At 37.5% G+C, this 27,261-nt stretch overlaps 1 long non-coding RNA gene across 1 annotated transcript; it reads left to right on the top strand.

Annotated features, from left to right (window-relative positions):
- Positions 1-16: 16 nt before the first annotated feature.
- Positions 17-26,142, top strand: LOC105856613 (uncharacterized). Its single transcript, XR_001147223.2, has 3 exons — positions 17-72; positions 748-824; positions 25,874-26,142. It is a non-coding gene; the product is annotated as an uncharacterized LOC105856613 (long non-coding RNA).
- The last annotated feature ends 1,119 nt before the right edge of the window (positions 26,143-27,261 follow it).

Raw genomic sequence — 27,261 nt, 5'->3', positions numbered from 1 at the left:
ATTCCTTGACCTCTTTGACATCAAAGAGTTCCAGGACTAGAGTATGGATGCTATTTCTTCTCTGAACATTAGGTGACTTTCATTTGGACAGTCAACTACAGGCTGATAGCATCCAAATTTATGTCTCCATTTCTGATCTTTCCCCTGAGCTATGGACTATGTATGTGACTGTTCACACACATAACTTTGGATGCCCCAAAGTTATTATCTATCTGGCAGTTTTCCCTCAAATCTGTTCTCCCTGTCTTGCTCATGTAGTAAATGGTGGCATCACCATTCACTCACTGCCTTGGGCCAAAACTCTAGGAGTTTTTTTTTTCTTTTTTTTCTTTTTTAACTCCTATTTCTTCATATCCCACATCCAACCCATGAATTATCATGTCTTATCAGTTTTATATTCAATATTCCTTGTGAATAAAGAATCTATCTCTACTGCAACAATCCTGATGACAGAATATTTATGTTTTTAGATCATTCTGACACATATATGAAAAATAGGTGATAGGGGACAAAAACGGGACTTCTACTGCACCCCTTCAATAGGCTGATCTCTTCCTGTGTCTCAAACCTCATCACACACCCAGTTTCTCTGGTGGGCTGTGTAGACTTGCCTCAGCTTGTTCTTGACTGTGCCAGACTCTTTACTGACTCAAGGCCTTTGCACTTTGTGTCTTCCTGTCTAGACATTTTCTTGTTTATGTATTGGTTCATTTGTTTATTGCCTCTTTTCTTGCTTCCCTCAACCAGGATATAACGTATGCTATTTTTCCTGCTCGGCACGGCATTCCCAACAGCTGTGGAAGGCCAGCACACAGTAATTACCGGTAAATGTTTGTTGATTGAATGAAAAAGTGTATGTGTTTAAGGCTTACAAAGTAAATAGAAAAATAAAATCATGCTGTGATAGAAAGCACTGGGAGGCCTAAAGCCCTCTCCTAAGCCCTGTCTCAGCCACTCTGGAGAACTCAATTAAAAAGAGTTCTCCCCATGTTTTTTCCTTACTCTCAAACATGTAGCTTCTAGTGTCCATTAAACAAAAACAAATGACAGGCCATGTCTCTACATTGAGTTCAATACAATAGAAGACACTTATAATTTTAAGCAAATAATCTCTCTCCGGTAACAGGGCCCTGTTGATAAAATTTCACACCACGGGAAATCCATTATGATAAATATCTGTTCTAGTATCTGCCCATTTAGCAGTAATTCTTTTTATGCTTGATGCTTCTTTCCCGATCAACTATCCTGAGGACCCTCCTCTCCTTCTCTCTGAGATTTCCAGAGTTTTAGCTCTGCCTCTAAGTACTTGCTGTTGTCATGGTAGCCTTGCTAATTTTGCTTATATTTTTTTCCCCATATTTTCCCACAACCTTTGAAAAGACCAAGCTAAATATGTGCCAAAGGCTATTTCTGACTTAATGCTGTAGGCATGAAAATATTTCTTTTCTTACCCTCTTGAAAAATATTAAACGGTTGTCTCAGCATCATTGATTGAAACTATTTGTTTATTCCCAGGGCTGAAAGTTAAGGCCATTCTATTTTGATAGAACTATTTATTTAAAACAAGCTCAAAATCAAAGGCATCTCATACAGTATGCGGGGAATGCTGTTTAACCCAAGTAATCCCAAAGTAAATAATTTATTGGATTACTCAGTCAATTGAGAAATCAAGGTAGGATTTAGGTGTATTTGTTTCACTTTTTCTTTTTAATTACTCACTAAATAAGTGCATATGATGTATGAGTTTAAAAGAAAGGAAAGTTTTATTGAAAAGAAGACATTATCTTGGTAGTGACCTTAAGAGGTCCCAAGAAAGAACAGGTCCCATCTACACCACAGAGCAGGGGCAGCCTTGCTCTCTACTTCTGCCTATTGGCAGACATACTGACATCTAAGACCTATTTTCGCCAAAAAAACAGCTGTGTGGCTTCAAGAAAGCCATTTAAACTCTCTGGGCTCCAGTTTCTTTATCTATAAAACAAGAAAAAAAAATCTCTCCTGTCCCTTCCGGCTCTAAGATCAAGCCATTCTCTTCTCGACCAAACAAAAATTATTATAGCAATGGGACAAGATACAAGGCAGTTTAGCAGGGGCTGAGAGACCCTCATGTGGACCTTCTGCAACCCGAGACAAGGATGCCTCTCCTCCCTTTTTATAGCAAACACTCACTTCCTTTCAAGCTGATAAAATGTCATTTTGTTTTGCTGTTTTTTTTTTTATGGGGGACATGCTACACAGATCTCCTACCAAAGTTATTTTATTGTTGTAGATAAAACAGCATAATACAAATTTTTGTTCCTTATTCTTGCCTTTTCAATGGGTTTTTGAATTGCTAATTTCTTTGTTGTCAATTAAAAATACATCTCCACAGCCCAGCTGCTCGTGGACTCATGTCGGCTGCACACCTCGTGTCCTTGGCAGTCAAGCTTCTGTTGTTAAGCCCTGAGAAACAATGCTTTTTTATTTGTTTTGTGAGAAGAATCCTGATCAGTTCTTTCTGGTAAAAAGAAGGAAATTGGCTAACTGTTAAGGACTGAATGTTTATGTCTCCCCCAAATGCATATGTTGAAGCTCTAATCTCTACTGTGTTGATGGTATTTGGAGATGGGGCCTTTGAGAGGTAATTAGGTTTAGAAGAGGCCAAGAGAATTCGGTCCCCATAATGAGACTAGTACTCTTATAGGAAGAAGAAGAAAGGCCAGACTGTGGGCTCATCTGCTTTCTTACTCTCTCCTTCCCTCTCACTCTCTCCCTTCCTTTCTCTCCCTCTCTCTGCCACGTGAGGACACAATGAGAAGGCAGACATTTGCGAACCAGGAAGAGGGCCTTCACCAGGAACTGAATGGGCTGATACCTTGATCTGGGTCTTCCCAGCCTCCAGAACTGTGAGAAATATGTGTCTGCCTTCAGCCACCTAAACACTAAGAACTAACTAATGGAAATACTTAAGTGGAGTACAAGACAGAACGTATTGACCCTGGAGTAATAATAAAAAGCTGGCAGAAAGTGCTAGGACTTGTAGATGGAAAGTCCATCGCCACCTGTTTGGTGGGCTTTAGACATCTAATCAACTCAATACAGAGACCTCAGTTACACAAAGTGCACATAGCCACACTTAATGGTCTATCAGCTCCAACTGGGAAACTCTTGAAAATGTGAAAAAAGCAGTTTAGGCAAAATTAGATGTAATGGATTTATAAAACTCATTACATAAAAAGTAGTACATGATTTAAAATATCATCAGAAGGGTTTAAATGAATTTATGTGTAAAGATGTGGTACACATTAATAAAGGAAATCATGGACCTTTGAAATAGATACCTGATCAAAGAAACAGTCCTGCTTATAGCCTCAGATATTTCGAAGTTGACAATATGCACAAAATGTACCTTGTTGCCACTCTCAGAGACAGCCTATCACACTAACTGGCTCATTAATTTGACCTATTATGGCATTTCTTATGTTCTTATATTCCTATGACCTCCTTGAAGGCTCATTTGGCCTTGAAGCACCACAAGGTGAAAAAAAAAAAAATCTCAAAATTAATCGAGAAGTTGCCAGAGCGCTTTTACATAGGCTTCACAAATTGTCAGTTTATCCTTGAAAGAACAGCCTTCACCAGAATCTTTTTCCTTCTGACAGTCTCGAAGGGGCAGAGGATTGCGAAGTTGCTGCCAGAGATTGGGTTTCCTCCCTAATTCTTGTCCACCTTTCAGCCAGACATAGAAAAAACTTGAGTTTAAATATTTAGACAATCTCAGATTAAGGAATCTCAGATCCAGTCATTCCTGAGAGCTTCATACTAAGGCCTGATTAACTGGGCACAATGGGCAAGCATAAAATTTCATCGCCAGCAAGAAAGCCAATACTGACTCAGTCTACAGTAAACAAATGTACATGAAGCAATGAAGACAGTGAAACATGTATTTCTATTTCAAAAATATCATAATAATCTTAAAGGTGTGCTCTCTTGAATGCATATGACCTAATGAGAAAGTAATTAGTTACCTAAGTATGCTTACTTTGACTTATGTCTGAGACGCATAACATTTTATGGCCAAAAGAAATAGGTTGGGACAGTAGCCCCATGTGAATTGATCTGTTTTGATGAAAAACGCCAGTATACAAACTGTCCTTCCAGAAAGTAGACACTTGCCCCTGAGGTGGTTGATTCTTTCACCTATTTGTTATGTCTGAAAAAAATTATTGCTTGTTCCGCAACTATAAACCAGACTGTGAGTGAAAGCAGCTTTGCCAGCATTGTCTGAGTCATTAGAAGAGTCAACCAGTTGTTCTCCTGTCCTTTCTGCGTGGCTGAATTTCCTTAATGACCAATTCATTGTGTGTCTTCAAGCATGACACTCGAAAAGCTGTGATCTCTTTAATGAAGGATCCATTAGTCTTTCAAGAATGTGAACATGTAAAGTTGAAAAACCTATTCAATAAGGTATCTCCTTGAAAGAACTCTAATCATACTGTGAAGTACATTTACACAAAATATAACTTCTTTATGCATGTTTTACTGAGCAGAATGGATTCTGGAGTCACATTAGCTGACCCTGAGAAGAACACAGGATCCGTTTACTAAATACTTTCCATTTTCATAAAATTGCTAAAATGCCATTTTCTCTTCAGTCCACATTTGTACGTAGCAGAGCATTCTTTCTTAGAACATAAGCCATTGTACAGTCCTCTTTCTGTGTTCTTTGAACTTTGGCAGCACACTATGTCCAAGATTCCACTGTCACAGACAAGTCACCCTGCTGCTGTGTGCAGAGGACTGCCTTCCACAAACCTTTTTGGTGCCATTGGAAGGGACTCTGGAGACAAAACCCAAGAATGACCCTGAGTATTGTCTCTTTGTATATTCACTCGTGCATTTCATCTTTGCAGCTCTAAACCTATTGAAAGGTTTAGAAACTCTTTCTGTTTGAGCTTCTAAAATTTAGCATATCCTCTGCTAGGAATCTAGAGAGAAAAAGATGTAATTATAATACATGTACTGCTCTTGCTTTGCACATTAACGCAGTAATAGGAAATTGGAGTTTTTAATAAAAAAAATAGGTTTTTGCTCTTATTTCACATATTTAAAAATAATGCAATGTATCAGGAGTTAATTTTAAGGTAGTCAAGTGTGATTCGTCACCATTAAGTCACTTTTCCCAAGGAAAATAACTAGATATATTTTCTATATCATAGAAGGAGAAATAAAGTATATTTCATTTTAACACAGAAATACAATTTTGTCCCACAGCACAATTGGATTACTGGTATAGGAAGGCAACTCATAATAAGGTTTTATTGTATTTTTCCCTAAAGTTGCATAATAAGTATCAGCTTCCATAAAAGCACTTACCTGGAAAATCATCTGAATATTTCTTTGTCTGAGTATATCACATAGTGTCCATTGAACATATTCACGTGGGAGACTTCTATGTTAGTATTAGTTTTTTTTTTAATAGCAAATTAAATATTTGGGTACTCATTATTTGACAAAAATTGGAGTTAATAAAGAGTTCAGTAAGCAAAGAGTTGCTCTACTAACCAATTTTGTCATGTCAGGAAGGGTTGAAGCTAATGGTGTTGATTATAGGACAGGTGAGAGTACCATAAATATTGTTATAGCTGGGTCTTGCCTAAGTCAAACACCTTGGATACAGACATGCCTGGTCATATTAGAAATCCTGTAGGATTTCAATGAGGGATGCTCCCTCATTGCATAAAGGGCACAGGATAGAGGAAATTTCCTGGAGAGGATGCTGTCTGAGGAAAGGGGGAGGCAGTCAAGCTTGACCCAGTAACAAAGACTCAATCTTCAGAAGGAAGTAGAGATTGTGAGTTCAGCATGGGGCCTTGTTGTTTGCGGCTGATTTGTCTTCCAGTCTAGCCCCATGGACTCCTTCCTGTGGATTCTGACTTCTATGAAGTGTGTGTAAGAAGCCTGGGTGGGTAGGAGAGGAAGGATGACTTTAAATAAAAACTGGAAGAGCTGATTGACTAGGGATTCTCTCCAACACTGTTTTGGTACTAAAACTAACAGATGCAACACAAAAAGTGGAACAGTATCTGTCTGTTTTACAAACAAACAAAAAAACAAACAACCCCCAAAACAAAACACTCTCCCTAAAAAGAAAACCCAATAAACAAATAAGCAAAAACACTGCTGTTTTGACTGACTGCTAAAGGGCCAGTAGATCTGCAGTGTGTGAAATTGTGGGGCAAATTGGGAAGTGATGTGACTCCACAGAAATCTTTGTGTTCTAGGATTTAGAGGAAGAGGCCACTGGGAGTGGAATGAGAATGGAAAAGATATAAAAGGAATAACTGAGGACACCTGTGTTATGATTAACTTTTGTGATGACGAAAGTACCTAAATTCCTTCCTCCATTTAAAAATTATTACAATGGATGTTAGTACCACTTGCTCATTTTCATATTTAATGGGCAGTGGAACTCTTAAAATACTTTCATTGCTTTAAAAACTTTTAAAAAGTTTTTTTTAGGGATTTGTCTATTTATGATAGATCTTTCTTGTTGTTATTAAAATGTTAGAAAATCTTCTCCACTCCCTACATAGCATGAATATCTATAGGAAATTGGAAAGTCTATGGAATATAAGGTCAACAAACTGAATTCTTCACTCTTCTGAGCCCCCCCAAAAAGTTGGCCTAAAACCAACTTTTAGAGTTTCTCAACACTTTGGACCAGAAAATTTTTTATTTTGAGAGACTGTCCTGTGCATTATACAATGTTTAGCAGCATTCCTGACCTCTATCCACCTCCTCATCCCATAATTACAATAAAAAAAGTCTCCAGACATTCCCAATGTCCCCTGGGTGGGAATAGAAGAGGGGATGTTATTGCAGATTGAGAATCACTGCTCAAAGGTAGTCATTTGAAGCAAAATACTTGGAGAAAAAATAATGCTGGTAGAACCGATTCTAAAGTTATTAAAATAATACTAATATTTTGATGCATTGTTTACTCAATTCTTGAAATATTTGTTTCTTGATATGTGAATGTGGTAGGTGCTTAAAATTGAAAACAATAACAGTTGCCATTTATTGAGAATTTCTTGAGTGCTGGACATTGTGTTAAGCACTTTATCAACGTACCACGGAATTCTCGCAGTAACTCTTTGCATTTGGTATTATTATCCTCCTCTTTCAGAGAAGGCTCAGAGAGGTAAAATAACTTGCTCAAAGTCACACAGCTAGTCACTGAAATATATAGTATTCAAGTCTACATCTGCTTGGGCACAGGCTTTGGGGGGTTACTTTATGCCACAGTCAGGGTCCCTGGAGGAAAATGCCCACTCCACTGGGTTAACCCAGGAGACTCTACCAAAGGACATATTTGCATATGGTGGCAGGGACACTGACAAGAAATGGCGAAGCACTCTGCCACCCATGGGCTGGAAGACCTTATGCTAGGTCTGAGGGGTTCAGGGGAGAAAGTAGGGACCGTAACCCAGAACAAGTGGCTGTAACCTCAGAGAGGACTGCCAGACAGAAGCATGGAGGGATACAGCCAACTCAACTGCTGCCAGGCTGGAGGGCACTGTAGGGACGGAACATCTTAAAGCACACCCACCTTCCACCCTTTGACCTACCCTTGATGACTCCCAGATCCAAGAAGAGCCCTGGGGCAAAGAAGCCTCTTGCTCTTGCATCCATACAGGTCAGCTCCTGGGCTCAGAGCTGGGTAAGAGCAAAGAATGGATCTGGAGGGGCAGAGGGAAACACTTCAGGCTGTTTTAACTTTAATAAAGATTTATATAGTTCACATTTTACTAAATGTTTTTGAGCACTACACAGATCATGACAATAACAGCTGGTAACAATGAGCTATCGCAGGTTTAGCTATAAGGTATAAAGGTATAAGGTATATATATAAAGGTATTGCAACCTTTTTTTTATGAAGGGCCAGATAGCAAATATTTTAGTCTCTTTGGACCATACTGTGGTATCTGTTGAGATTACTCAATTCTGCTGTTGTAGAGAAAATGTATGAATAAGTCCAATATTTTTTCTTTTTTTTGGTCCAAAAGCTTGGAGTTTGTCAAACTCCCTGCTGTAGGAAACCACAAAGTTACGTACCACATTTACTAAATTTTGTCAAGTCATTGTTCCTCCAACCCTAACAGGTATTAAAAAATATGGTACAATTCCTTTATACACATAAATTTATTTTTTATGTGTATAAAAAAAATGTACCACATATGTATACAAGAAATATTTTAAAAATTACCCTATCTAGGCTTAGATAATTAAAGTAATCCTGCATTAAGATTTTTGAATTTTATTTTTTTTGTCATTTCAACTGTATTGTTATAAAATGAGCTGGATGATGAAATTGATTTTGTATTTAACATACCTTTAAAGCACAATACAGTGTTTACTGGAAAGTGAGAAAAACCAAATGGGAGGAACAGAATTACTGTTTATGAAATCAGTGAACCTGTGGAAAAAAAGACATGCATTAATAATGTACAGAAACTAATTTAAATATTATAATTATTCTGCCTAAATAATCCTTATTAAAATGGTGCTAATTAAAAAAGGTCAGACCCACTCAACCTCTGTGCTGATGCTACACAGCGATCCCCCTTGCCCTCAGCTTTGCTTTTTGTAGTTTCAGTTATCCATGGTCAACCGTGGTCAGAAAATAGGTAAAAGAAGTATAATAAGATATTTTAAGAGAGACGGATAGAGATAACATGTAATTTTTATTACAGTATATTGTTATAATTGTTCTACTTATTTACCAGTTATTGTTATTAATCTCTTACTGTGCCTAATTTATAAATTAAGTTTTATCATATCTATATCTGTATAGGAAAAAATATCGTATACATAGGGTTTGGTACTATCTGTGGTTTCAGGTATCCACTGGGAGTCTTGGAATGTATCCCCTGCAGATAAGGAGGACTACTGTATTAGTCAGGTGCTTGTGCCAGAAAGTTCATATCTTATAGAGGGGAATAACTTCATTTAAAGATCCTTGGGACAAATATCCAAATTTCAATGGCATGTCTTTGTCTCTTTCTTCCTTCCTCCCTCTCTCTCCCTCTCTTTCTTCCTTCCTTTCTTCCTCTCCAGGTTCCTCTTTCTCCCTCTCCTTTCTTTTTTCTTTCTCATATTTTGATTAAAACGACATTGTCTTAATGAACCACAGCCCATACAGCACCGGACCCTAGCCTCCTCCTCAGTTTTCTTTAGGCATCTCTGGCTGACAATTTTGTGCGTGGTTTCACCCTTCCAAGTGTGTAGCCCTCTTGTATGCCTTGGTGTCCCCAGTGCGACATGACTCCTTTTCTTTGAGCTTCCTCCCACTCCCAACAACCTGGCCATTAAAAAGTCCGCAGGTATCGTGGACTGTATTGATGGTTCAAAGAGATATAGGGGGCATTGTAATACAAACAACTTATAATTGACTGTTAGACAAATTCATATGTTCTCTGATATCCTGAAGTAAATCTTTGACAGTCTTTACCCTCCAATACATTTGGCTCTCACCCAATCTATTCCTTCTCTTGTCCCTGGAATCATCACCTCCCCCAACAAATCTCTTCCACTTTATTAAGGGCAGCATTCTGTTTCTTTCCAAGCCTAACTCTGCATATTCAAAAACTCCCGATACTCAATACTCTGTGCTTGACAATGTGCAATGAGCTCTGGCTCACACCAACTCCCCCTCCTCCACTGTCTGTAGGGGAAGGAAGGAGCCAGATGAGTTATTCCTCCCCTGATATGAATTAATTAACCTTCCCTAGAGGGCAGATACAAAGAGTCTTATTTAATTTGGAAAAAAAATAGGCTTAATCTTTGTTATGCATTATAACTTTAACAACTATAGTACATAAGAAGTTTAGATTTTATTCATTATTTTTTGCTTGTCTTGTATTATTTAGTTTTTTGTTTGTTTGTTTTATTTGCCTGCCACTGCCAACTGTGCAAAGATGATAAGATCCTATTGACCATGAAATGGTGGAGAATGGCCATGAAATAGCCAAGATATCCTTTTCCACAATTTTTGTTTGGGGTTATACTCATGGCAAAATATAGAGACAATTAAGCAATTTGGGTTTATTTTTGAAACTACTCTGCCAGACTTTCAAAAAAATGTATTCTATTTATAGGAATTTTCTCTTTTCTTTTCTATCTTCATTAACCCTTCCCTCAACTGAAAGTGAGCAATTCCAGCGGTCCCCAGCCTATTTCGTACCAGGGACCATTTTCATGGAAGGCAATTTTTCCACAGTCTAGGGGTGCGGAGGGGGGAATGGTTTCGGGATAATTCAAGAACATTACATTTATTATGCACTTTATTTCTATTATTATTACATTGTAATACATTATGAAATAATTATACAACTCACCATAGATTGGGGACCCCTAAATGAAGCAATTAATTGAATAATTTAGGTCTTGAATCATCTTTATTTTAAACTTGTATGAGAGGTCATCCTGCCCTACTTAATCTTACCTTTTTAAGATGGGAAAGAGAATTGATGGGGAAAAGTTTTTTCCAAGAGTGGTTAGAGGGATAGAGAGCTGAAACTAGTAAGTTTAATTCTTGAGATGCTGATTGAGATGATCACAGTGTAGTCGAGAAGAACCAGATGTTGTCTCTTGTGTAACAAGAAGCCTTTTTCTAACAGTTTCCTAGTGTTCATAGTTTTAGCTTTTTTGGATATTAGTGCTAGGAATGAGTCAAGAGCAATGAATCAGGTTGAAGTTGACAAGAAATAAGTGGTGATATAAATGGTATAGACCTGAAAGTATTTATAAAATTTGATCCAGTAAGTACTGAAAAAAAAAAAAAAGACACATAGAATATTTTGGCTTTCATAAAAGCTTATTTTCTGGAAATTATGTACATCATGGCCTAAGGAACCTTAACTGCATTCCTTTTTGGAATAAAAAGCTACATTACCACAATATTGATGTTATAGAAACCTATAGAGGAGAAATTTTGATTAAAATTAATTCTGGTTACTATGAAGAGAAAAGGCAACCAGCCAAAGCAGGGACAAAATGAAGTATATGCCTTAAGGAAGAGCAGCTTCAGACTATAAAAATGTGAGTCTAGAAGAGGAGGGAATTGGGATGATTTATTTAACTAAATAATGAAACTTAAGGGTAATCTGAGTAATGGTTTCTAAAGTAACCTAAGGTGCAAAACCTTCAGCTGTGAAAATCTAACTTTGAATGAATTTTAATTTACAAAGAGAAGGTACATACTCACCTATTGACTAACAAAAGAAGTTCACAAGCAAAGAAATTTCCAGAGCATAAAGCCATGGAGTGAAAGGTATGGCAGATATTCCTAGGTACTTTTGAAATTAGAGTATTATTTTAATGCTTCAAATTTTGTGGTTAGTGTGGAATTGAAGTCACTGATAAAGCTTTCAGCATGAAGATAAAGGGGAAAATTCCTTCTCTGTAAAATTCAGTTTAATTCAATTCAATTCCACACATATTTTTGAAGGGTGGGAAATCTCTAGGGAGCCTTTCCTAATACCGTCCTGAGTTGCAAAAGGCATGGTTCAATATTGCTGCCTACGTGGTTAAGAAAAAATTTAACCAAAGTATTTGGATACATTTTAAAATTTCTTCCTGTTTCTCTTTTGTTTCTTGACTTTTAAAAAACTTTTCTTGGTTCTTTCTTTCTTTGTTATCATTTTTCTTTTAGTTACTCTAGTTTCTTATAACATTTTAATCCCTTATTCTGTTGTTGTGACTGAGTTTTTTACAGAACCACGTATCTTTCATGATACTCTTTCAAGAGTCTTGGTCTTATTGTTTCTGAATCATATTGTGAACGATACCCTATTCTAACAAGGATCCTGGGACCAATGGTGGTTTCTGAGATTTCAGAGTGAAAGAAATGCCGGAATTATAATTGTTCACATCTTGAAAATGTACACAGGAATGAGAGGTGGAAACTCCTCTATCCTTGAGTTTGTTTTCTGCTTTATTCTTGAGGCATTTCCACAAGGGCATGTTGTGCTTATCGCTTTTCATGTAGCATCATTTTACCTTCACCCTCAGATTAGCTACATCATCCATTACCAGCGAATAATAAAGCTATCCCCACTGCCACCCTCGTCTAAGCTAATGTCATTTCTGTCCTGGCTACCAGAGCAGCTTTCTCAATGGACTCCCTGCTTCCACTCTTGTTTCCTTGCAATTCACCATCCATGAGGCAATCAGAGTGGTCATAAAGTAGGAGTCAGATTTGGCTGAAACACTCCCAAGGCTGTCTGTGATATTGACAATAAAATCCAAGTATGGTTTGATCCCTGCCTCCTCCTGACCTCTTCTCCCACTGCTGCTCCTCTTCCCCACCAGATCCTAGGACTACTTCACCCAGCAGGCCTGTTCCTCGGCGGGCTCTGCTCTTTCCTCCTTTCATTCATTCCATGCCTAGCCCTTTCCTGTCCCGGAGCTGTTGGTTTCAATGGCACATTTGCAGAGAGGCACTGCCTAACCCATGCAGTGGTAACAGGCGCAGTACCAACAGGGCACTCCTTCTGATTCTCTGCATACACTTGCTGCTGTTTCGTGCTCACCTCGTTTACTTATTCTTGTTGTGTTTTCCCTGCCTTTGCCCAGTGAAATACAGACCTTTAGGACTGAGGACCACGCCTGGCTTGTTCATCTGTTACTGCAGAGCCTAGGATAGTGTTTGGTGTACTTAGTGGGTGCTTAATAAATACTCATTTACTAAATGAACAATACCCTTCTTTACATTTTCCACCTAGTATGTCAGACTACAAACAAATTATAAAAAATGTAGGTCCATTACTAATTCAATTGGTTGATTGTGTCCTCTACATAAATAACCAGATAAAATGTGTCTCTCCTATAGTAATCCAAGATATCTCTAATGTGCATCTATTTTTTTTAGCAATGAATTTCTACTGCTGTTGAACTGAAAGTAATTTGGTATTTTTTTCATTATAAATTTTATGCATTTAATTTGAGTATTCTATTCAGTCTTCTGCATTCAAGACAGATTGTTTTAGCTTTCCCTTCTATCTCTTTAATCTTAGTTTCAGTCAGAGATAGCCATAATTTTAGGATCCTAAGGCCAAATGTTTTAAAGATCTTCATATTTCTGAGAAGTGTATTGAAGAGGTCTGCCCTTGAGTTTGTGGTGCCTGACAAGAAAGCCAGCATATTGTTCATGCCTGGGGCACCTTTTTTTTTTTTTAATTGACCCTAAGTAGCAACACTGGGACTATGGTGGTAGCCAGATATCAAAATAGATTTTGTCTAATGAAGCTTCAGTTTTAATATTAGAAGATGGAGGTAATGCCTAGAAGGCTGCAAAGTTGGAAAAACAAATTTCTGACTTGCTCAAGCTGAAAGTATAGGGCACATATGGACTTAGGGCTGATTTAAGAATATATCTATGACCCATTTACAGGTGCTTACAAAGCCAGCTCAATCTTTTAAAGCTCCTGTTTGAAAACCAGTTGTAATTTATTTAAGGGTGTGTGATCCTTAAATCCATGACCTATTTCACTAGGTCCATTCTAAGTAAAGACGTAGACTCTGGAGAAATATTTTTAAAATTGTAGTAGTGACCCATTAATGAGTTACAAAATCAACTCAGTGGGTCATGATCAGCAATTTTTTTAAAAAAAGAAATATAATAAAATTGAATCAAATAGAATATATCAGAGGACATCATGTATTGTAAAACTTACAGCAGTTTCATCGAAATTTTCTATTAGTTGTGTGACTGTAGTGTGTAGGATATTATGATGTAAAATACATTTTTCACTGTGAATGGGGTCAAAAATCTGTGAAAGCCACCAGAGAACACTGGATTGGATTGGTTTGGGTTTACCTGATATAGAATGAAGAATAATTACAGAGAGAATTTTCCCAAGGGTATGAGAACCAGTCCCCAAATAGAAACAAGTCAAATTGTCCCTGAATTCTGTGAAGTAGAAAACTGCTGAAACATAGAAGATATTGGGCTATGCAATTCATAATTCCTTTCAACACAGCCCCACATTCTTTGCCCATTGCTAACTCATAATTTGTTTAATGATATTTTGATCTCTCCAACCAGAAGTTAATCTCCTTGAAGCAGAAGTGGTCATATAATTCTTCTGTGTCTTGTAATGCTGAGAACATAATACTTATATACAGCATTTTTGTTAATTGACCAATTGAAAAATACAGAGGTAGGTAACTAAAGAAGATCAACTATAGCCTGCATTATTTGAGCTGGATCTCCATTACAACTGTGTAGTTTTGCTGATCACCCCTGCCTATGAGTAGCATACACACCAGCTTTCTATCTGCATGTGTTTTCAAGCCAAATCTGTTTTGGATTTATTAAAAATAGCCCAGGAGATAGTTATCAAGTATCAAAAACACCTTTCAAAAATTCCCAATAGCATATCACCATCAACTTCGTTTTCTTAACCCTCAAATCTCTGATTCTATCAGGGAAAGAGATACCTTTCTCCTAGGTTGATTTATTTTTCTTCATTATGGTAAAGTCAGAGCCCAGAGGAGGTAGACATGGTTTTAGGTTTCTGTTTAGATTCCTTTCATCTAACTCAGGTTTAGGATCAGCTCTTTCTTTACAATCCGAAGTCATTGAGTGAAATTAAACAAGAGATTCCTGAGAAGATGAAGCCAAGCATGACTAAAGTCTTGTCTCAGACACATGTCAAGCTTGGTTAAAAATTAGACTCCCCTTCGTTATTGCCAGGAAAGAAGGAAGTCTCTTTAAGCGCGACCCAGCATGAGTGAGCTGGTCTATGTTAGTTTTAAGCGATTTACTTTTGTATTTCTCTTTTGTGGTTCACAGCAGGTCCTTCTAGGAGGAATAAAAGGGCTTGCTCTGCAATCTACCTTTATTGTTTCACTGAAGAGCGGAAGCAAAACATATTTCAATCAGAAAAATTATACCTGAGTGCTATAAATGTTTCTGTCGCCAATAGATAAAGCCCAGATACATTTAAGGTCAGGGCTGATGTTTTAAGTGAAAAATGTTGATGATCAACCCATGGGGAAATAAAACCCTATACTATCCTAAGTGTAGTAATGAGGAGATAAGGCCAGAAATTCCAGAGATTAGCTACAATAGATAAGACGCCCAGACTTCCAAAGGAAAAAAAGACATTGCTAGGATATGCAGGGACTCCTGTAGAACTCACTCAAGTGCCACTGTTTTAGAGTGCAGCCACCTTTCTATTGATTAGTGTTAATGAGATGAGAGGGCCCCACATTGATGGATTATCAAAGACTACCTAATCTTGTTTTTTACTACTTAATCTTTCTTGTTGCTATGGTTAGAAATATGTGCAAACTAAATCCTTGTTTCTTCTTTCAGTTGACCTTATTCTGATTCATCAAATTGATTCTCTTACACTCTGAACTATGCCAATTATTGTGTCTGTCAAGCCATACATTCATTAGAGTATCGGAGCTAATGGACATGCTCTAAGAGCACATTCATCTTTAGTAATACGGTAAAAGCTCATTCTTTTGGCTCAGCAAAGCTCAGGTTGACATCTTGCCACTCTTCTGCTGCCAGGAATATCTGGTGACTTAATGAAGCAAAGATCTTAAACACACAACTCAGTGGATTATTCAATATCAAGGTTTGCACTAGAGTCTGTGAAAAAGGATTAACACCTTCAGTTCTACCAAAGCCCAGGTGGTAAGTTAAAACACGAGAGGACTCCCAGAATGGACAGTTCATCAGAAGTATTACGGAGTCTCTTGTACTTCAAGAGCTCATTGATCTTCCTTTTCATATGGTATTTAAAAAATAATCTTTTATATGCCCGTGGTAATGCAACTGGATTAGTGGAGCCAACGGGCTGTGACTCTTTAAATATTAATTGGGACAGCAATGTCTAAATCAGGGGTTCTCAACCTGACTGCATATTAGAAATCACCTAGGGAGTTTTTAAAATTTGCTGATGCCTAGTCCCTACTTCCAGAGAGAATAGTTTAATTGGTCAGGGGTGATGCCCTGGCATCAGGATACATTAAAAGCTCTCTAGGTGATTTGCATGTGTAGTCAGCACCGAGAACCACTAGTAAATAAATGCCAAAACAGAATAGCTTTTCGTTGCCAGAGCACCTAACTTGAACATTCTGTTCTTTTAAAGATTCTCAACCTGTGTATCTTTTGTTAAAAGAACAGAGCAAATCTCCCTATTTTATTCAATTGCAATTATGAATACTTTGGCCTTTGCTGTGTGATGACAGGCTGTGTGGTGTGCAATTAAAACATTTTGGCCATTTTTAGGAAGTCTTTTTAAATTTTCCAAATAAGCTCAACAGGAAATTTATGCTTCAGAAAAGTCTTGAGATTTTTGCAGTGTCATGGAATTTGTTCATCAGAGCAAAAAAATGCAAAACGTACCCAAAGACTCTGCCAGTCCAATAATCAAGCAAACACAAACACACCCTTAATCTGTTTTGTTTAGTTAGTTAAATTGACTAAAAAGTTATTTGTCACTTTGTGCTAGGAAAAAACCACCAAGCTATATTTAAAGGTAGTGATACATAAACAGAAATGCTAAAAAAGACCCTCTCTTCACTGCCTGTGGGGTTTTGATCATGTCCTTTACTCGTACTGGACCTCAAAGTCACACAGCAACAGTGGAGCTGGGATGAGTTTCTGTGACTCTTGTCTTATACTCTGTGCTTTGATATTTAGAAAAAGAACCACCAGGACCACAGGGTGGAGAGACAGGCAGAGAGGACTTACACTGGGGCCCTTCCGTAGAAGATGAGTATGGTTTTTAAATTTCTCTGCCGGTTACCCCTCCTAACTCTGCATTTCCTGGCTGGTTTACACAGGACACTAACTAAACAAACTAAACAAAACAGGTTTAAGGCTTTTGTTCATTTGTTTGCCCATTGGTGTGGTAAAGAGTCTTTAGATATATCTTGCATTTTTTTGCTCTGATGAACAAATTCCATGACACTGCAAAAAATCCAAGGGAATTTTCTAGAGCATAGATTTCCTATGAAGGAAGAATGACCTGTGGTCTTCTGAGGAGCAATGCTGGGGGCATAACTGATGACCTGGATTCACAGCCAGGACCCTGGTACCTCCCGTGTCCCCCCCCACCAATGACCTTTTGTCTCATCACACACTCCTGCTTGTGGTTTCTCCAATCTTTCTCCAATACGGAGCCACCTTGAACAAGTGCTTCTGTGCCTGGAAGAACTAGTCACTGCCTTTCAGGTAATTTCTTAGCAAATGGTCATCAAAAAGGGGAGAAGCAAACAGGAGGGATGTGGGCTCAGTATAACCTTTGAGGGAAACTGGAACCTCATATGTTTAAATTCTTAGAGTACTGTCCTACTTTAACCTCTCTTCTGATTTAAAATGCAAAGCTTCTGCATTTCTGCTTGCTTTCTCTCCATATATTTGTTTTCCTAAAAGATTTTGGTGGTCTATACACTTTTCTTTAAATTCACTAACTTTACACATTCTTTTTCTGATCATTGTGATACATTTCCCTCTTCTAATCCTAATTTCCTCTCTGATAATCTACTGATACAGATCTCCTACCTTTTATATGTCTTCTTAATTTGATTGCTCTATAAAAAGATCCCATTTATGACATATGTTTTGATTGGTCCTTCCTTTTTCTTATTTAATGATGAATTTTACAGTGCAACATTAAAAAGAATAGTATGACCTTTTATTATGATAATGCCTTCCAGCCTATTCTTCTAAAAGCGACATCCTCTTTGCCAGGCCTAATTGCTAAATCCAGAAGCAGTGTCTTTTGACCTTCATAAATAACTTTATTCTGCTTCTTGCCCAACACCTTTTTGGTTTTTTGTATGTTTCTATCTTCCACTGCAATCCTCCCTCCCCCCTACACACTGTTTTCTGGAATTTTTTTTAATGGCATATTTGAAACCTGAAGAATAATGTAGAAAATGACAGTGAATACCTGTTCACCAAATTCAATCAAATCTGGACATTTTAAAAAACCTGTTTCAGTTATTTTGAAGGCATCGAACACTGCAGAAATAATTGTAGTTCCCCACACACCCCTTACTCTCTCTTCCCATTCACCTCTCAGCCTCCTTCAAGATAAGCACTATCTGCAATTTGTTATCTCCATGCATGCATATTACCATTATTAAACACATATTTGCATAAATAAAATATGGGATTTTACTCAAGTAACATTTTATGAAGTACTGTTCTGTAAACTGCTTTTTTCACTCCATACTATGACTTTGAAAACACAGGGATTTATTTATTTTAACTCTTACATCATGTTCTATTGACTATTCATGCAATTCACTTAGCTAGATGATAGACAATTAGTCTGTTTCCAATTTAGAGTTATTATCGACAATGTTTCAATGAACATTTCTACACCTGTTTCCTTGAGCAAATGGCCCTGGTTTCTCCTGTGTCTCCAGTGCAATGCTAGGTTCTATAATAGTTTCTCCAAAATTAAACTTCCTTGTCACTTATTGCCAGGGGGCCAAAAGGCAAATTTCCTTGTTTCCATTTCATTTTCGTGCACTTTAGAAGTGTCAATAGTAAGGTTCTGACCAAGACAATTAAAAGGGGTTGAGCTACCCGGATAGAATAAAAACAGCCTGTGGTGTGCTCTTTGTGATTCATTGGCTCCCTTACCTGTAAATTTGCACTGCTCTTGCAGTAGGTAATTTCTGATATGCCACATCCCTAGTGTTCCTCTATTTTATCTTCCACTTGAAGCTCAGAGGAAATTGTTCCATACACCCCTCTAGGATGAGAGGCTTTTCCATGAGCTCTTTCAGATACATACATTGCACTCCTCCTAGAGAGATCAGAGATTTGATATTTAAGATCACTGCTCCAACTTTTTGTGAGATAAGCTGCTCACTGGACTCACAACCACATATTTTCGACATTTATACTTACAATCAGGCTGCACCATATTCCACTTCTGCCATGGGCTCATTTCTCTATAAAATAACAAGAGAATCTTTCCTGCAAAACATCATCAAATAATTGTAATAATTGAGCAAACATAAAATTCTAGGTTGAGTGAGATTGGTGAAAGTTTGGGTCAATCATGGAAGCTCTTGCTTTGTGCAATTGCTCCCATCTTCCCAAGCTGGCCTCCATGCCTAGTCAGATGCAGGTCTAATTTTGCTTATTCCTGCAAGCTGAGCCTCTTCATGTTGGGAAAGGCCCCCAGTCTATATTATGCTCCTCCCCTTGGACTCCAATGACCTCAAGGGAAGTAGACTAAGCCAAGCTACATGGGCTACTGCTTGCCTCACCTAGTTGTTTGTGTGGTTTGAGGCAGCCTCGTGTTTGACCCTTGTGATATCCTACAGAGCAGTCACCTTCTGTCCCATACAGCATGCCATAGTTTTGCAGCTGAGTCACCAAAGTTTTTCTACTTCTATAATATAGTCCACCAATAATTTCGACCTGAGCCACATTTGTTCCATTAGAGAAAACAGGGCAAGGGCCAACATTAACAAACAGAGAGGATCAATTCCTTAGATCAATACTCTGATTGAACAAGACTCATGACCCCTCGACTTTTAATAAACTATGTAAAATCTGAAACCAGGAAGATGAAAGGCAATGTTGCCTACTCCAAGTAAGTTACATTCTTCATCTGAGCTTTTGTCAGCTAAGCCCAACTCTGATGATTCCACTACTTAGGACTTAGGATAGCGTGCATAGACAGTGCTATCTGGACACCAAATCTGAATTTGTATCAGGAAGAAAGATCGACTTATATCCCATTATCAAATTTTCCTTGCAGGAAGGATTTTCCTATGCATTCCCAATCTTTTGTTTCTTGCTTGTATCTATAGGCAGGTGCCATCTCTATTAAAAAGAAAAAGACATCATAATTCTCCCTAGAAATTGGAAGTCTTTTGTATACTATACTCTTATTCTCATAGGTAAAAGGATGGATCAAACCAAAAATAAATAAATAATAAATAGCAAAGGAAAAAAAAAAAGCATAAGATAAATTCACGACGGTCTTAGTTCCAAAAGGTTTTGCAGTGGCTTACTCAGTTGGCTTGTGTTATTATCATCTAAACCATGCACTACACAAAGACCTGACATGGTATATGCAAACAAGGCAGCTCTCCTATCTTGGCCAAAAGAAAGGGATATGTTAGGGTCTGTGCATTATCACTACTTTATTTCTTGCCTTAAGCTCTGCAGCTTGTTGTGCTGGCATGCTCATGTGCGAACATGTGCTGTACCCACTCTCCATGAAGCCAATTTATTTAAATCCAGGACAATCTGCTGCTGATTCTTGCTAAACAGAGCTGTCTGCTCAGCTTCCTACTTCTCTGGGGTGAGGTGGTGGCATCTGAGCACTCAATTATTGGGCCTTTCACTCCTACAGTCTAGTTCTGATCTGAGTGGGGAGGAAAGACTGAGTATTACCTGCCTCCCCACGTCAGAAAGAGATTCCTAAGATGAATCATCTGTTGGTCTGTGAGTTTCTATCTTTTTCCCATTCTTCAGATTTCACTGCTTGATGCGTTTGATTATGGGCTTTAACTGATGGTCACTGATAAGGGTGTATAGACTTTAATCAGGTAGCTAGTGTTTATCAGAAATGTCCTGTGGCTCTAACTTTAGGTGAGGTAGTAGGAGGAACATTTAATATAGTTCTTGCCCGCTGAGTGCACATAGACTTCCTTTCATAGTAAGTCCGTGCACGATTTGGGAAGTGTGTGCATGTAATTCACACCAGTGGGCAATCTCCACATGCAACACACTGTGAGGGCCAGGCCTGCCCACGTACTGGGCTGGACAGTGACGCAGCACATGGGGTGTCGACAGCCATCCCTGATCACTCTGTGGAAACCTCCCTGATGATTGCTATAGATAGCAGCAACCGAACGCTTTCCCCACAGATAAATGGGAATGCTGCAAGTGGTTTATTTGCATGAAGCTTCGTGGACTGGGTGGCTGAGTGGGATCTGGCCAGTCAGGAGCTTCTGACTGCTCACCATCTCCCCAAACCACCCCACCATCTCCAACCCCCAGGGGTCCTTCCAGTTCACTGCAGGGCACACCACTATCAACTGTGAAGGGATGTGTAAATGTCTGGGAAGCTCCCTCTAGATGTGTTCTCAGGCCTCGCTGTGCTCTAAGATCAACTGGGAGCTTGAAATTTATCATTTATTTATTTATATATTTTCCCTCCCTCCCTTTCCCAAGGGAACTTTAAATTTAAAAAACCCACTGCTAGACCCCTCAAAACAATTAAATGATAATTTTGGGGTAAGTCTTGGGCACTGACATTCCCAGGTGATTTGAATGAACAGCTGGGCCTGGGTACCACTGACACTGAACTGAAATTCAGACTAGAGGAAGAAGATTCTGGAGGTAGAGTGTGAGCAAGAGAAATACCTGGGAAGGAGGTAAGATCCAGTTACATGGCTTGATTGAGATTAGAAGATGGGGGTCAGGTTGGGACTCATTGAGGCCCAGAGAATACACGCTCTGGAGGGTTTCACAGCTTCATCTTCTACCCCCAGAATCTAGGAATAGTCACCTTTGTTGTTCAGCTTTATATCTCTACTTTGACATTGCAATTCCTTTAACTGCTGATGCACAAGGCTTGTAGAGAGGTGTCATCTGACCCACACATCTATGTTGCTCTCAGAAAAGAAAAAGCCTCATGCTAGAATGCCTTATGTTTAGGAATTTTCACTGTGCTCAACGCTGATGCAAGCCATGTCCTGGGTGAAGCTGGAAATGGTGAGGAGATGCATTTGTCCACAGAAGCCACTTCCAAGTGGTCAACTGGAGGGAAATGAGACAGAAAGTTTGCTTTCCCAGCATGCACTAGAGAAAAATGATACTTGAAACCTAAGGTAAATGTTTGAATTGCACAGGCAATAAAGTATGCTAACCCATTACATGCGTGTGTATATAGAATATTCACATCTTCCATCTTACTCATCGACACAAATATTCAGTATCTAGGGAAGCAGGCCAATTTACCCAAAGCCAGTCCAATAAATGATCAAGTAACTGCATGGCTAATTCTTCAAATATACAGTTTGCCAATTTTCCCAATTTTATCCATTTACCAAAAACTTTGAATATTCAAAAATGGGCAAAAATAATCACAATGATTGAAATTTAAACCTTTATTGCTAGAAACACAAACTAAGGCTCATGTGTCAATTGAAGGAATTGGCACAGAAATATTTAACACATCTAATTTCGTTTTTTAAAATAGAAACACATGTGAAGGAAGTCAGAAATGGCCCAAATAATCAAGTTACATAAAAAGTTTTGGTTTCTAACAAAGGGGATATGTTGACCTGGCAGTTGTTAAGCAAGGAGATTCAACACCAAACCTGCACAATTTTTAAAGTAATGGAAAGGCAGTGAGAATGCGTGGAAGGTGTCACCACTTATGACAACAGTGGGAAGATAATAAGCATAAGTGAAAAGAGCAAAAAAGGAACAAAAAAGCATAAATTTGGTTAAATCTTAAAAATCTGAAAAGCTTCCACATGCTAAAAAGATGGTAAAGTTTGAGCTAGGCAGAGACAGGAGCAATCATGTTACATGCTAAATTTGGGGTATTAATTACTAGAAATCACACACTAATATTGATGTACTACTTGAAAAATTGGTAAATGGATCTCAAAATTTTTACAAAGCAGAAATGACATAGAAGAAAATTGAAGAGACATCAGCATAAACTGAAAAATTTCTATACAAAACTCTGAAGTAAAAATCAATCAACTAAGACTGCAGAAATCCTCAAAATGTCAGAAGCCATCTCATCCTATATAAATTGCTAGAAGCTTTATAAGTAGTTGCCTTTTTAAAACAAATATTTTGATGAATAGGGACATTAGTAAATATAGCAATTGGCCATTCATCATACTGATTTTTTTTAATTGACTAGAATGGTAAGGTACATAGAAACAGTAGAATTAGCCCTATTTTTCAGAGAAACTCACAGTTTCATAGATAAAGGAGGAAAGTTTATATCTGTTTTGTGTGTACAAGTGTATGGTTGCAGGTTCCTTGGAAATCTGAAGATTATAGAGTAGATGATTTAAGCCCTGTCTAACCTTTCAGAGGTACAACAAAAATAGTTCACAAAGCATATTAATTAAAGTATATCAGACAAGAAATTTAAAATGTAGTATAACTAATTGCTAGAAAATCTCCTACCAAGCTTTTCAGAAACACACATAGTATCATTTGAGTTTTTATGGGGAAGAATAAATCCATAGCTACCAGAGCTCCAAGTGCCAGTATATATGAGAAAATTGTCACTTCCAGATCTAGGATGGTATTTGGCACATGGTATGACATATGTCATCTTCACTGCAAGCAGTTTCTTATGCATATGGTCCTTCTAGCTAGAGGAGCCCATCCACAGCCTATTTTATCAATAGTGAAGACACCCAGACTGAAAATAATCTTGCATTAACAAGGATCAACTTATATTTGACCAAGAAAGCAATATATATTTTATTGATATATTGTTTTCCTTAAGCCCTTGTTGCAGAAAATAGTGTATACAGTGGTATAGAATAGTTCCATGCCTACATGCTAAACATTAATTGTATTGTAACATGGCTTGATGAGTGTTCATTAAATATAAGGGATTTACTATGGATTTTCTGAGTTCCATATCTCACTAAACTTAAACAAAAAGCTTCCTTTTTTCCGATTTGAAAATGGTTTATAATTTTGACATTCTTTTTCTGATGTGTACCATTGGAAGTTTTATTAGTCAATATGATTTAAAGATGTAATGTTCAAAAGGAAATCTCAGCACAAATTTCTTGATGATGTCTGCCCATCCAGTATGGTGAAATTATATTAAGTAACTAATAGGTAAATGTAATATGTTAAGTAAAGCCAAATTCATTCCCCTTTAATAGATTTTTTTTAAATGAAAATAATGTGGCACATGATTTGTGAGTTCTAATTTGATTGTTTTCTTTCAAAAATGCAGGAAAGTAATTTTAGAAACTAAAAAAGACTATGATTTAAATGTTGTTTTTAATAATGAAAAACTTATTTTTAAAAAAGTATATTTCACTATGTGTGGCAAGTAAATCTGTATAAGCATAAGAAAACTCAGAGCCAAACTGCAATGGCTATTTTTGGAAATAATGTTGGAAAGTACCAAAGAATTATTTTGAATATTAAATAAGTGGAATTTGGAAGTACCCAACAGGTCAGAAGACAAAAAATAATATTTTAGTTGAAGGAATACTTTCTAACACTGCTAAAGAAATGTTTGCCATAGGATTTGCAAGAAAGGTTCAGTGCTTTTGCCAACACTCTATGAACTTAGAGCTGGAGAATCTAGACTTCAGTAAATTGCAGTAGAATTCACAGTGCCATGCTGTAAAGTGGTACCATCTTTGGTGCAGAATCTCCGCAAGCAGGAGGCATTTAATTACATCCCTCTTTCAGATTGTTTTTGGCAGAGTTACAATGACTGTCCTAATAGCCATCTTAAATATTCTGGCTTTCCTTTTTCTGGGCATGTGGTAGAACTGCACTGCCCCATTGCTCTTGAAATTAGACATGATCATGTGACTTACTTTGAACAGTGAAATGTGATTGGAGGTGATGTATCACTCTGGGTGGAAGTTTAAAAGACACTGTGCCCCTTGCTGTGCTCTGTTTCCCTCTGCCACAGTGATGACTACCTCTCCATGGAAGAGTTACTGTCAGCTTGGTTACTAGAGAGAGAGAGAGAGAGAACACATGGAACCCCCAGCTGACTCAGTGGATACGAGAAATAAGCCTTTGTTTTTACAAGTCATTAAGGTTTGGGAGATTGTTTATTATTGTTGCATGATGTTTTATGTGCTTACTTATTTAACAGTGATAAAAGTAACAGCAGATTAGCTACTCTCCCAGAAAAAAACAAAACAACTAAAACAATATATCACAAAGTATTTGTTAAAAAGATATTACTTTTTCTATAATGTGAAGAAATATATACAGTGAGAAAACTAATCAAACTGTGCTTTATAAAATTTTATTTGATTTTAATGCATGATACAGAATTTATCACTGGTCCTACATCACTTTATTTTATTAGATAAGGGTCAGGAAGCTTTTTATGTATATATATAAATATTTTAGGATTTGTGGGCCAGACAGTCTCTATCAGAACTCACATCTGTCAGTGTAGCCTAAAATTAGCCATAGACAATACGTGAACCAAATGAGCATGGTTGTGTTCTAATAAAACTTTATTTACAAAAACAGGTGGTAGGCCTGATGGCCTAATGACTGTAGTTTGCCAACCTCTGTTACTAGGTAACATTTATGAGACCTAATACCATTAGACCTAATAATACTGACATCTCTTGTATTTTCCTACATGATCCAAGCAAGTATGTTTTTTTTTAAAGCGAATTACGTTTTATTTTTTTACCACAGTCCAACCAGTTTTGTGGTCTAGGTGGCATAATTATCATTAATGGAGAAATTATATTTACTACGCAGTAAGAAGGATGCACATACAATTTCTGATTTACTAAATCATATGATTTTTTTTCATTTACTTTAATTAAAATTTTTTTTATTTCAGCATATTATGGGGATACAAATGTGTAGGTTATGTATATTACCTTTGCCCCACTGGAGTCAGAGCTTCAAGCGTGTCCATCCCTTCATGTCACAGCACCCATTAGGTGTAAATATGCCCATCCCCTCCTCCCCCTCCCACCTGCCCAACACCGGATGAATGTTATTACTATATGTGCACTTACGTTTTGGTCAGTTAATACCACTTTGATGGTGAGTACATGTGGTGCTTGTTTTTCCATTCTTGTGATTTTTAACTAATTTAAATATTTTGTTTCTTAACAGCTGAGGCCACTGAAACACATTGAGACAAAAGATTTGTTTGAAGTCACAGAGGCAGTTTGCAGAAGAGCTAGTCCTACAAACCTGGTTTTCTGGCATCCACCTATTCTCATTTTATTACCATTATTATACATTGAATTTCAAATGAATAGAGCAAGTTTAGAAGGATTTGGCCAAGAATTTTAAACAGGTTTAAAATTTGAAGACTTTATTTGGACTTTATCCTGGACTTTATTTAAAGACCGTGGAAACTGATTTTAGTTAATATTGAATAAATCATGTGTTAAATGAATACATGTGAATATGCACTAAATGTATTAGGCTTCAGTTTAAAGTTTTTTTCAAGGTAGGAGGGAAAGGAAGATGTAGAGTCCTGCTATTAACCTAATTTATGATGTTTACTTATTCCTACCTATCTGACTAATGCTCCTTTTGTTCTCTTTATAATTCTCAGTTTCTATCTCTACCTCTGCCCCCCACAAGAGCTGCAAACATTAGCTGATTAATACTCAGTCTTCTTAGCTGCTGTGATCAGTGGAAGTAATCTCTCATAGCACATTGATATCTAAATCAACATAATATATCTAAATCACCTTTGCTAATCTGTTGAAATTTGCTTAGTGTTTCCTGAGCTTATATCTCCACCACCACAGTGTGTTTGGAAAAAGAAGTAGCCGGGACATAAAGATATGAAAATTCAATTCTGTAAAAAAGAATAGGTTTCACTTTTGCAGTTTGAAACGTTTCATCAAAGTCTTTTTTTTTTTTTTTTAAAGTTTTCTTTACTTTTCTTTTTTTTTTTTTGGTTTAGGTTATTCTGAAGAGAATTTTTCCACTACAAGCCACTAACTTAGATGGCCATTTTCCCTTATATTTTATACTCTATTTTTCCATACTCAAATAACATAGGAGGAGAAGAAGAAAAAAAAAAAAAAACACTTGGGGCTAGAAGAATTTATTTTGGAAATCTCTGCAATTCAGCTGTATGCTCCTTTACAACTTAAATTGTCATGTGATTTATTGTCTTGAAGACCGTGTTATGGAGTGGATATTTGTGCCCCCCTCTAAATTCATATGTTGAAATCCTAACCCCCAATGTCATGGTATTAGGGAATGGGCTTGGGAGGTGACTAGGTCGTGAGGGTGGAGCCCTCATGAATGGGATAAGTGCCCTTATGAAAGGGACCCCAGAAAGCTCACTTGCCCTCTTCCCAACATGTGAGGAAAGGGGCAGAAGTCTGCAATGTACGTGTGGAAGAGGGCCCTTACCAGCCCTGACCATGCTGGCACTCTTATCTCAGACTTCCAGCCTCCAGAACTAAGAGAAAAAAATTTCTGTTGTTTATAAACTACCCAGTCTATGGTGCCCTGCTAAAACAGCCCAAACTGAC

The sequence above is a fragment of the Microcebus murinus genome, chromosome 11, assembly GCF_040939455.1.
Source record: "Microcebus murinus isolate Inina chromosome 11, M.murinus_Inina_mat1.0, whole genome shotgun sequence".
Classification (NCBI taxonomy): domain Eukaryota; kingdom Metazoa; phylum Chordata; class Mammalia; order Primates; family Cheirogaleidae; genus Microcebus; species Microcebus murinus.
This window is presented reverse-complemented; position numbering and strand designations above follow the sequence as displayed.